At 38.9% G+C, this 12,748-nt stretch overlaps 1 long non-coding RNA gene across 1 annotated transcript; it reads right to left on the reverse strand.

Moving 5' to 3' along the window:
• Positions 1–1,025: 1,025 nt before the first annotated feature.
• Positions 1,026–2,389, reverse strand: LOC149817637 (uncharacterized). Its single transcript, XR_016427101.1, has 2 exons — positions 2,302–2,389; positions 1,026–1,196 (listed from the first exon to the last, which is right to left on the reverse strand). It is a non-coding gene; the product is annotated as an uncharacterized LOC149817637 (long non-coding RNA).
• Between the last annotated feature and the right edge of the window lie 10,359 nt (positions 2,390–12,748).

The raw sequence follows: 12,748 nt of genomic DNA on the forward strand, positions 1-12,748 counted from the left end.
GACAATCTATTCAAATCCTTAAGCATATTCTAGTCCTGCTTCGACTTAGTGTAGGTCAAATATCTCAGTCTGGCCTTGTGCTTAGGATAGCACTCTAGCTCATTTGGGCTAAGACCCACCAATGAAGCAATCACACTGCTTTGGCCAACTTTTCCTTTTTATTTGGTCTTATCACAACTATGGTTTTAAATATCAACACCTGATCACACTCTGGTTTGGCTTGCAAGTTTGTGTAGCCTTGGGAAGCAATGGGTCTCTTGATGTTCTAAGCCTAGTGGTATCCTGTGACTCAGACAACACAAATCATACTTAGCATCTTCGATAATCCTGAGGTGGGGTAATTGAAGTTCTAAAGATAGCGGGTTTTATCATATAGAGGCATGCTTAGAGTCTATGTTGCTTAGGGATGGAGTGATGGCATATATCGCAAAATCGAATCAAATAATTTTGTACCTATAGATGCCATGGAAATGATGTGCGGCTGCTCAGCGTTCTCCTCATCCACTCGACGCCCACGATAAGCCCAAGCATTAGGTTGACGGTGAGCAGAACCCTGAACCCACACTACAACAAAGCAGTAGATTAGCGACGACCACATTCCGTTGCTAATCCATCGCTAATAGGCGTAGCGACGGATTAGTGACGACAAGGCGACAGTATGCTTACGTACATCGCGAATTTTTCGACGCTAACTGGCGACGGATTTATTCCGTCGCTAGGTCCGTCGCTAATTGCGATGGACTAATGAGCGCTGTATTCCGTCGCCAATCCGCTGGTACTAAACAGCGACCACGGCTTGGTGACGGATTTACTTCCGTCGCTATGCCGTCGCTAGATTTATATGAATAGCGACGGATGGTTCCGTCGCAAACACGAAAAAAAATTAAAAAAAAATTATTTGAAAATTAAATACCGAGAACGGTACAATTTATATTTCCTGTACAATTTATATTTCCTATAAATAAAAAACAAACCACATAAAAAATTCTATATAACAAGAATCTACAACAATTAATTGTTCCACCTTAAAATTAACAAGTTTAATTATTTACAATTCAATAATTACAATTAGGAAACATAAAAAAATAGAACTTCTTCAACACAGTTCTCTAATCATCGCCAAGATTTTGTGTGTCTTCTTGTTCATTGTCTTTATCTGTCCCTTCAGCTCCGCTACGCTGATTATCGCTAGCAGCCTACACAAGAAAAGAACAGTCAGTATTGATAAACAAAATATAATGAAATAAATTACACACTATATGTGATTCTATCATGTGCTCATGTGTGATCTAAGGCAATAAAAAAACTCTATATGTGATTCTATCAAGCTCATATATGCTCTAAGGCAGACAAAAGGTTATATATGTGATTCTATCATGCTCATATGTGTGCTAAGGCAGTCAAAAAATTGAATATGTGATTATAGCATGTTCATGTGTATTCTAAGGCAGCTAGAAAAACTCTATATGTGATTCTACCATGCTCAGATGTGCTTTAAGGCAGGCAAAAAACTATATATGTGATTCGATCATGCTCGTATGTGTGCTAAGGCAGTTAAAAAATTGAATATGTGATTATAGCATGCTCATATGTGCTCTAAGGCAGACAAAACAAAAAAATTTATATGTGATTCTATCATAAATGATATATGTTCTAAGGCAGTAAAAAAACTCTATATGTGATTTGTGCATGCTCATATGTGTTTTAAAGTAGTCAAAAAACTGAATATGTGATTATAACATGCTCATATGTGTTCTAAGGCAGACAAAAAAACTTTATATGTGATTATAGCATGCTCATATGTGCTCTAAGGCAATAAAAAAACTCTATATGTGATTTTATCATGCTCATATGTGTGCTAAGGCAGTCAAAAAACTGAATATGTGATTATAACATGCTCATATGTGTTAATAAGCAGTCAAAAAACTGAATATGTGATTATAGCATGCTCATATGTGTTCTAAGGCAGTCAAAAAACTTTATATGTGATTATATCACGCTCATATGTGTTCTTAGGCAGTCAAAAAACTGAATATGTGATTATAGCATGCTCATATGTGCTCCAAGGCAGGAAATTTTTTTTATATGTGATTATAGCTTGCTCATATGTGCTCTAAGGCAATAAAAAAACTCTATACGTTATTATAGCATGCTCATATGTGCTCTAAGGCAGGCAAAAAACTCTATATCTGATTCTATCATGCTCATATGTGCTCTAAGGCAGGCAAAAAGTTATATATGTGATTCGATTATGCTCATATGTGTTCTAAGGCAGACAAAAAACTGAATATGTGATTATACCTGAGAGGGACCTGGAATCGAAGATCCCCTGTTCAGAACAAGATTGTTGATCTCATTTCGGAGAAAGGGGGCGACGATGTCATGGAAGTAGTTATTCAGTGATTCCTTAACGATCTGGCGTACATCATCACCGGAAAGAATAGTCTGCTGCTTGGAGCTTATGTCGGCGCAAGAAGTCGGTGAGCCGTAACTCGAAAAAGCAATAACTGGTGAAGTGTTCATATTACTCCCAAACCCGAACACGCGACCTTTTTTGGGTTCACCTGCTGCAGTCACCCATGCTGTAAGATCAAATGATGAATGCTGAGTAGCGTCATCGCCATATCGCTCTATCATCTGTTGCTCATATGCCTCCTACAAAATAATGTTTAAAGTATTCATTAATAATTAATGATAACATTATGATAACTTGCATATATATTGCAATGATTATTAATAGAATAAATACATACCATTGTCGTTCTCGCCTTCTCTGATACGAAGACTCCCGTGGTCTTTCATTTATGTGTTTCAACAAACACATCCTTATATGGTACACTGCCTCCTTTTTCTGCTCCCTGCGAAGTTAAATGACAAAAGATTTAGTACACAAGTTTGCAACAATACTTATAAAATTAATATTATATATTGATGAGTTACTATTTTCTTCAGGTGGCTCCCAAATGTCTTATATCCACCTGTGTGTAGATGGGCTTCGGGCATCTTCGATCGATTTTGTGCAGCCTTCGCAGAGCGATTTCTAAATGCATCTCCCGCCCACTTATCGCACATTTCATCCCAGTAATCTCTCTTGATAGTAATAGGGCCATGGCCCTTCCACAGTAATGGATCATCTACTACGCCAGATGCTTTTTTTGCTGCAGTCTTCATAGTGTGCAGCATGTCTGCAAATCGATTGGCAGCCACCTTCTGCCACACCTTCCTTGCATCATTTTCTTCCACCGTAGTTGCGAAGCGATTCGAAGCCTACGAATATTTTCAGAAAGATAGTAGACATTACTTAAATAAATTAAATATAAAACACATTAACTATGAGGAACAACTGTATACCATGAATGAAGACCACAATCTGTCTAACACCTCCTTTGGGTACTCTTTCCATTGAGCAACCGGTCCTGGTAGATGTTGAAGAAGTGAATTCATAATCTCCCGTACTACTTCTTGTGGCTCAAACCTCGTGCTGCACATGAATTGTTACACAATAAATATCAATATAAAATATTTATAAGATATGCAATAATTGAAAACAAAATACTTACGGTCGATTATCGATATACATTATTCGAATGAGTCTTCTTGTGCCAGCCTGAGAAGACCCTGTTTCCTGTGTTGGCTCCTGACTTGTGTGATCAACTGGTGTAGGTGGGTCGTGTACAGGCGCAACATCATCTGTAAAAAAATACGTTAGAAATTCTCAGAATGCACATTTGAACTAATCAAGCATCCAATTAGTTATATGATATACCTATCACAGGAGCCCGTGAAGATGAAAGCTGAGCCTGGCTACTACTGGATGAGCGACCACTATAACCTCCACAAACCATATTTTAACAAATAACATATGTCATACAATACATTCAAATAATTCACATCAAGTATTACAATACATTCAAGTCATTCGTATCAAGTATTACAATAATTCAAATCATTCATATCAGGTACTACAATGCATTCAAGTCATTCACATCAAGCATTGCAATGCATTCAAATCATTCGCATCAAGTATTACAATGCATTCAAATAATTCAAATCATTCACATCAAGTATTGCAATAATTCAAATCATTCGTTGCATAAATTATAATATATTCAAATAATTGAAATCATTCACATCAAGTATTGCAATGCATTCGAATCATTCGTATCAAGTATTACAATACATTCAAATAATTCAAATCATTCACATCAAGTATTACAATGCATTCAAATGATTTGTATCAAGTATCATAATACATTCAAATAAAATTTTTAATCATTCACATCAAGTGGTGCAATACAACTCATGCATTCGCATCAAGTATTACAATATATTCAAATAATTGAAATCATTCACATCAAGTATTGCAATGCATTCGAATCATTTGTATCAAGTATTACAATACATTCAAATAATTCAAATCATTCACATCAAGTATTACAATGCATTCAAATAATTTGTATCAAGTATCACAATACATTCAAATAAAATTTTTAATCATTCACATCAAGTGTTGCAATACAACTCATGCATTTGCATCAAGTATTACAATATATTCAAATAATTCAAATCATTCACATCAAGTATTGCAATGCATTCGAATCATTCGTATCAAGTATTACAATACATTCAAATAAAATTTTTAATCATTCACACCAAGTATTGCAATACAACTCACATCAAGTACTGCAATGCATTTAAATAGAGGTTTGTAGTATAAGATTTTGCTCACTAGCTTGAGAATTCTTCCTCGTCACTAGTTTGACTTTCTTCTTCTTCTTCATTGTTTTCCCATCCACTTGGTACATCATTTGGATCACATTCCTCTATGAATGTTTCATCGGCCAATGGAGATATGACATGCATATCATGCGCAAAATCATGACCATAAGCGAAGTCATAGACATCATCTGATTGATAGTAATCGCTGTCTTCAGCTAACTCATCTTTTTGTAACTGATCATACTCAGGGTATAGTTTGGACTTCACCTTGCAAAATGCCCACCATTCATTTCTATCTGACTTTTTTATACTCGGATATGAAGTATAATAAACTTGTTGAGCTTGCGAGGCTAATATGAATGGTTCATATGTTCCAAACCTGGATTTATGATTCACCTCCACAATGCCTGAAGCTTTGTCGAGTCTTGTTGCAGTTGGATCAAACCAATGACACTTGAATAAAGTAACTCTATTATTCATGCCTAAGTAAGTCAAATCCATTATTTCTTATATAACACCGTAGTAATCATGTTCATTTTCACCGTAGCTGCTACCCTTGATACACACGCCACTATTTATCGTTGATTTGTTTATACCGTAATCTTTTGTATGGTATCGATAACCATTTACGATATACCCGTTGTAGCATTGCACAACTTTGGTCGGACCATTTTCTAAATCACATATTCCTTGATCTTTAACATCACCATGGCGAACCTACGCACAAACATAAACAATGATTGTGATCACGATCAATTAAGTAACTTAGTGATGTTTATAAGTACAAAATTTATGTTAGCTTTTTTACCAACTGTTTCAAGCACTCCACAAACTTAGTTTCACGTTCTTTTGTACTTCTACATCAGTGAGATGTGAAACTTCGCTTTGCAACTCCAGATCAAATCGTCTGCAAACCACAAATACTTATATTACCGAGCCATGTATCCACATATAGAACATAAAAGGATTTATAATTGAATTGCATATACATATACTTACTCGATGTATGGGTTGATCGCTGAGCAATTAAAAAGAATATAGATGTGTGCTGCATCTTGCTCTCGATCTGTCAATAGCCTTGATCGGCAACTACCAAATGCATGCCCAAGTGGTTGAAATATCGACAGCTTGTCAGCTACAGTTACTTATTCTCCATCATCGTTACGGGGCGGGCATGTGTAACATGTTGGAATATGAGGTTCGAAGTACATAGATGAGAAATTTGAAATCTCTTCTAAAGTGTACGCCTCACAAATAGAGCCTTCTACTCTTGCTTTATTACGAACCTTTTTTTTTAGGTCGAACATGCATCTGACAAGAATATACATTTCAAATTTTAAATATCTGTCATTAAAGAGACAAATATAAAAAAACATATACCTTTCAAATAGGTACATCCATCGATATTGCACAGGGCCACCAACCCTTAGTTCATATGGCAGATGTATGATCAAATGTTCCATAACATCGAAAAATACTGGCGGAAATATCTTTTCTAGCAGACAAACAGTGGTGATGACAGAGTCCTCGAGATTCTTTACATCTGATACTACGACCTCTGATGCACACAATGTTCTGAAAAATCCGCTCAACTCAGACAATACCCCCCATATAGGTTTGTCTAACATATCATGGAATGCTAGGGGTATCAATCGTTGCATAAAGATATGACAATCATGGCTCTTCAACCCATATAATTGTCCATCGTCAATCTTTACAGCTCGAGCAATGTTAGAGACATATCCATCTGAAAATCTCAGTTGTCTCAACCATTGACATATATGTTTTATTTTATCAGGTCCGAGCACGTACTTTGCCTTTGGTTTCAGTACTTTGCCATTATACTCTTTGAGTTCCAATTCTGGTCTTTTACATATTAATTTTAAATCCATACGGACCTTCGGATTATCCTTCATTTTTCCTTTAATATTCATTACTGTATTGAACACATTATCAAACACATTTTTCTCTACATGCATCACATCCAAATTATGTCGTATCAATAGGGTCGGCCAATACGGTAATTCCCAAAAAATAGATTTCTTCGTCCAATTGTGATCCTTCCCAAATCCATGGAAGGGTGTAGGACTGCAGGCATCTGTTAATACATCTGGAAAGTATCACAATCTTCTTAGAATCTCTATGCCAGACAATCTTGAGGATGGACCTTCAGTTTCAGTTGTGCCTGCTTTAAACGCATTCTTTTGTCGTCGAAATGGATGATCGCTGGGTAAAAATCGATGATGGCACTCAAACCAGCAAGGCTTCCTTCCATGCCTCAATCTAAAAGCTTTGGAATCCTCCATGCAATACGGACAAACCAACCTTCCATGTGTGCTCCAACCAGATAGCATACCATATGCAGGGAAGTCACTGATTGTCCATAGAACAACGACCTTCATGTTGAAAATTTATTTTTTGTGGGCATCATACGTGGTTACACCGTCATCCCACAGTACTTTAGTTTATCAATCAATGGCCTTAGATATACATCAAGATTTTGGCCAGGTGAGGTCGGACAAGGGATCAACAGAAACAAGAAAAGATTTGGATGTTTCATACACAAGCTTGGTGGAAGGTTGTATGGAGTTACAAATACTGGCTAGCATGAGTATGGAGTTGATCTACCCCCAAATGGATTAAATCCATCTGTACATAGACCGAGTCTAACATTTCGCACTTCCATTGCGAAGTTCTGATGAGTACGATCAAAGTGCTTCCAAGCTTCAGCGTCAACAGGATGTGTGATCTTGTTTTCATCATGTCGAACTTTATTTGCATGTCATCTCATGTGTTTAGCTGTCCTTAAAGACATATACAATCGCTACAATCTTGGACTGATAGGAAAGTAGCGGAGCGACTTGTATGAAACTTCCTTTGATCTCGTGCTACCATTGCCTCTTGTCTTTGGCTTGAACCGAGGATGCCCACATGACGGACATGATATGTTGTTTTCCTGCTCCTTGAAAAACAACATGCAATGATTTGGACAAGCATCAATTTTTTTGTAACCCATACTTAGAGCGTTGACCATAACTTTCGCACGATAGAAATTTTGTGGCAATTTTTCATCTTTGGGCAACATACTCTTCACAATCATGCACAAACGGTTAAAATATTATTGACTCAAATTATACTCGGACTTCAAATTCATTAGTTGAAGAACTGCAGACAAGATAGTGTGACTCTCACAACCGTTCCAAAGTGGCTCATCAGCATCTCTAAGTAAATCATAAAATCTACTAGCTGCATCGTTTGGTGATTCTTCATCTACGGCAGTTCTTACATCACTAGAACTCATAGCAGAACCTAGTTCTGTTCCTGCGGCATCAAATATCAAATTCGTATATGGATTATCGTGCACCACATTCACCCGTGCATCAAAATCGTTTCTAAATTCTTCTCCATGAAACGTTCAATTCTGATAATCACTCACAAAACCCTTCCTGTATAGGTGATGTCTAACGCCATGAGATTTTACAAATCGATTATTCTTACAAATCTTGCAGGGACACCTAATCCAACCTGTGGGATCCACTGTACTGACACTTGCTGTTGCAAATTCAATAAAACTGTCAACACCATCCATATATTCATGCGATAACTCATTGTCCACTATCCTACAGTACATCCATTCACGGTTTGCAGTCATTTTCTTATGATGTTACGAATAATAGCCTAACGAATTAAAAGAGAACAATCAGAATGCTACGATGAAGAACATATCAAATTTATCATGCAATATATGATGTCATACAATAACAAGAATTTTGATGCATGCATTGATAACTTAATATTTTCATGTGCAAACTATTCATGACACGATACAATCATTTGAAACATGCTTTCATTATACAATTTCACATGGAAGTCATAATCAAATTGAAAGTTACATGCAAGCATGGATACAATTACATCAAACATTGCAATACATCGTAATCATTCATATCAAACAAATGGCAAACATGTACCTGCAGCAAACATACTTCAATATCTCACTAACTACTACCATGCCTAGCATGGACTCCGTACTCCAAAAATAAGAACACTTCAATATTCATACATTAAAATCATGCTCAGCATGATCTCCAAACTCCAACGAAGCAACCCTAAATATCAATAACTAAGTGAGTGTGTGAACAATAAAGTGTTACATTCAATAAATTAAATAACATGTGATACACTTGCATCACTTACTCACCACGGGTATTTACTCGATTTGCATTGTTTTTGACACTTACTTACCACAGGTGGCTGAGCACGAGCTGGTTCCGTTGAAAAATCTACACAAAAAAATACTGTTTTATCACCACGAAAAAAAAACTGTTCTGGCAAGGGGTCGACTCCCCTGCTGTTCCGGCAGGGGGTCAACCCCCTTACGAAACATAGGGGGGTTAACCCCCTTACGGAACGTAGGGAGTTAACTGACCCCCTGTTCGGGCAGGGGGTCGACCGCCAGCCTTTCTGCCAATGAGTCGACCCCCTGCCGGAACAGCAGGGGGTCGCCCTCTGCCTGAGCAGGAAAGGCTTGACCCCCTACCTGTTACGCCAGGTGGTTAAACCCCCTGCCGGGGTCGACCCCCTGCCAGAAAGGCAGGGGGCAAGGGTCCCCTGCCGAAAAACGCAGAGGGTTAGCTCTCTGTCGGAAACGTAGGGGGTTAACCCCCTGCCGGAAACGACAGGGGGTTAACCCCCTGCATTTTCACGCAGGGGGTTAATCCCCTGCGTTTTCTGGCAGAGGGTTAACCCCCTGCGTGAAAACGGGGGTTAACCCTCTGTCGGAAACGGCAGGGGGTTAACCCTCTACGTTTTTCGGTAGAGGGTTAACCCCCGTTTTCACGCAGGGGGTTAATCCCCTGCGTTTTCTGGCAGAGGGTTAACCCCCTGCGTGAAAACGGGGGTTAACCCTCTGTCGGAAACGGCAGGGGGTTAACCCTCTACGTTTTTCGGTAGAGGGTTAACCCTCGTTTTCACGCAGGGGTTTAACCCTTTGCTGGAAAACGCAGGGGGTTAACCCCCGCGTTTTTTGGGCAGGGGGTTAACCCCTTGCGTTTCCGGCAAGGGGGTCGACCCCCGGCCGGAACAGCAAGGGGTTAACCCCCAGACTTTCCGGCAGGGGGTCGACCCCCTGCGTTTCTGGTAGGGGGTCAACCCCCTGCCGAAAAACACGGGGGGGGGGGGGGGGGGGGGTCCTTTATCTTTCTCCGGACGGCGGGGCCGGCGGACAGTGGGACTGACGAACGGTGGGACCGGCGAACGGCGGTAGCGGCGAACGGCGGGAGCAGCGAAAGAAGAAAAGGAAAAGCTGTCTGGGATTAGGGTTATTCGAAAGTTAGCGACGGATTAATTCCGTCGCTAAGCCAACGTAAAATCAAATTTACGAAAATAGCGAAGGACGATATTCCGTCGCCACATCCGTCGCTAAGAAGCGACGGACTAGATTCTGTCGCTAACTTCGTCGGTAAATGGTGCGACCGTAATGACAAAACAGTACGTCGCAACATCCGTTGCTACTTAGCGACGGACTGGGCGACAGACTATATTCCGTCGCTATTTTCGTAAGCTTCATTAATTATAGCGACGGATTTTTGTCGCTCGTTAATCCGTCGCTAACTAGTGACAGAAAGAGTCTGTCGCTAACGTCCGTCGCTAACAACGTATTTTCTTGTAGTGCCAGTAAATACCAAAATATGGGCACTGAATGGGGCTAAGGGGCTAATTGCTCTCATCATACGTACAGTCCTCCTCTCCCTTTTATAAGAAGTGCAGTGGGCAGTTACGTGAATGTAGTATCACCACATTCACGTAACCTCCACCCACTTAAAACTATTAACTCCTCACTATTAGCCACTAGCCCACTACTTGTAGTGTCAAACCAGGTCACATATGGGTTGGATCCAAACCCGAAATGTTCAACATTCTTTCACTTGACCCATTGACACTAAAAGTACACTAAATCGAGGTTTATACTGTTATCTCAATTTAATGGATTCATATGCTATTTTGTATCACAAGAATAAATCATATGAGTTATGAAGATGAATACCGCTTTATAAAATATCATATTTTCATATATTATAATATAATTCATTATCAGTGCTTTAGCATGTTAAGATTACCTTTATGAATAGGTTGGTCTCTAACTCATTCTATTGGTCCTTTAATATTGTTATTCTGCTATTCTCTCTAACCAAATGAGAGATACTTTATGCAAAACAAATAATATACAAAGCCATAGAGAATCAATTCATTTTCACAAATATGATCGGATATAATATATTGTCATATATCAAAAGGAATAAAAAAGACCCATTCCATTTACATATCGAGAATACAATCCCGATGCTAGCCCTTTACTAAGGGGATTCACAACCATTTTCTTTGTTACAATTGTATAAATACATATCAGATGATTCTCAGTCCTTTTTTTAATAATAAAATATTTTAATTTCATGTGTCGACACGAGGTTGAGCTCTTGTTGTTATTTAAGAAGGACACAACTACTTCATTATCACAAAAGATCTTTAGTGGTCTCTCAATAGAGTCCATAATACCAAAACCACAATAAAGTTTTTTATCCAAATGGCTTGAGACGAAGTCTCGTATAGAGAAATAAATTTCGCCTTCATGGTATGAGCAACAGTTGTAAACTGTTTTTCACTTCTCTATGAGACGGCACCACCTGCTAGTAGGAAGATGTATCTAGTAGTAAATTTTCTACTGTCAAGATATCCTGCTAAGTTCGCATCAGAGTATCCATTGACCTCTAGGTGGTCAGCTTTTCTTTAGGTCAACATGTAGTCCTTCGTTTCTTGTAATTAGCGCATGACCTTCTTTGTTGCCTTCCAGTACGCAACCACTGGATTTGACTAATATCTACCAAGCATTCCCACTACAAAAGCTATATCAGGTCATGTGCAGATTTGTGCGTACTGCAAACTCCTAACTATTGAAGCATATGAGACAGTTGCCATCTGTGACTTTTTAATATCATCCTGAGGACAGTCCTTTAAGCTCAATTTATCCCATTTCACTATGGGTGCCGAACCAAAAGAATAATTCGTCATCCCATATCTTTTAAAAACCTTAAAGATATAGGATTTTTTAGAGAGACCAAGGACACCCTTAGTTCTATCATGACAGATCTTGATTTCAAGGACATATATGGCCTCACCCATATCCTTCATATCGAAATGAGAAGAAAAAAAATCTTTTGTCTCATGTAATAGACTCAAATCATTAGTTGTAAGAAGAATATCGTCAATATATAAAGCCAAAATTATGAACTTACTTCCACTAGTCTTTATGTAAATGCACTGATCAACAATGTTTTCAGTGAATGATCGAACCAGTCGATCGCAACCAGTCGCCAACCAATGATCGAACCCTATGACGCCCACCAATGATCGAACCAGTCGATCGCAAACCCAGAAATGTTTTGTAACACAAGGCAGGAACGAGAAGGTAACACTGTGTTATAAACAAGCTAAAAACCAAGGCAGAAACCTCAACTCGAGATGACGGCAAAGGCTGCTACTTCGGTGACAAAGTTTGTGTCATCAAAGGGAGCTTCTGTTACAGCAGATGGTGCAAAAGTTTACTGCTTAGGGAAAAAATGGAATGTTTGGACTTTGAAGAGTTAACATCATCCTCGACTTTCTGGATGAAGGACATTTTTGTCCTTTTCTCGAACCGTCATTTTTTTTTTTTTGAATGGAGGACATTTTTGTTATTTTCTCGAACTGTCGTTTCATGGCGAGAATAGCAGGAAAGGGTACTTAAGTTTTTGCAACTGCACCGGACTCCAATGCTAAGTGATGCCGACACACACGGGAATACGAGCCCCATGTGCTTATATATGTGACGCTCATTGGGACCCCCAAACACGCACTGTGGCTAACGGCCACTTTCGGGGAAGAACACACACCACCCTCCCACCAAGAGCGGTTGAAGTCGTTTGATTGGACCCTCATTGGGGGTTTCTCAGGAGAGGACAAGAAAATCAATGGAACTTTGCTTTATCTTTGA

Source organism: Nuphar pumila, chromosome 13, assembly GCF_984573655.1.
Source record: "Nuphar pumila chromosome 13, dmNupPumi1.hap1.1, whole genome shotgun sequence".
NCBI classification, from domain to species: Eukaryota; Viridiplantae; Streptophyta; class Magnoliopsida; order Nymphaeales; family Nymphaeaceae; genus Nuphar; species Nuphar pumila.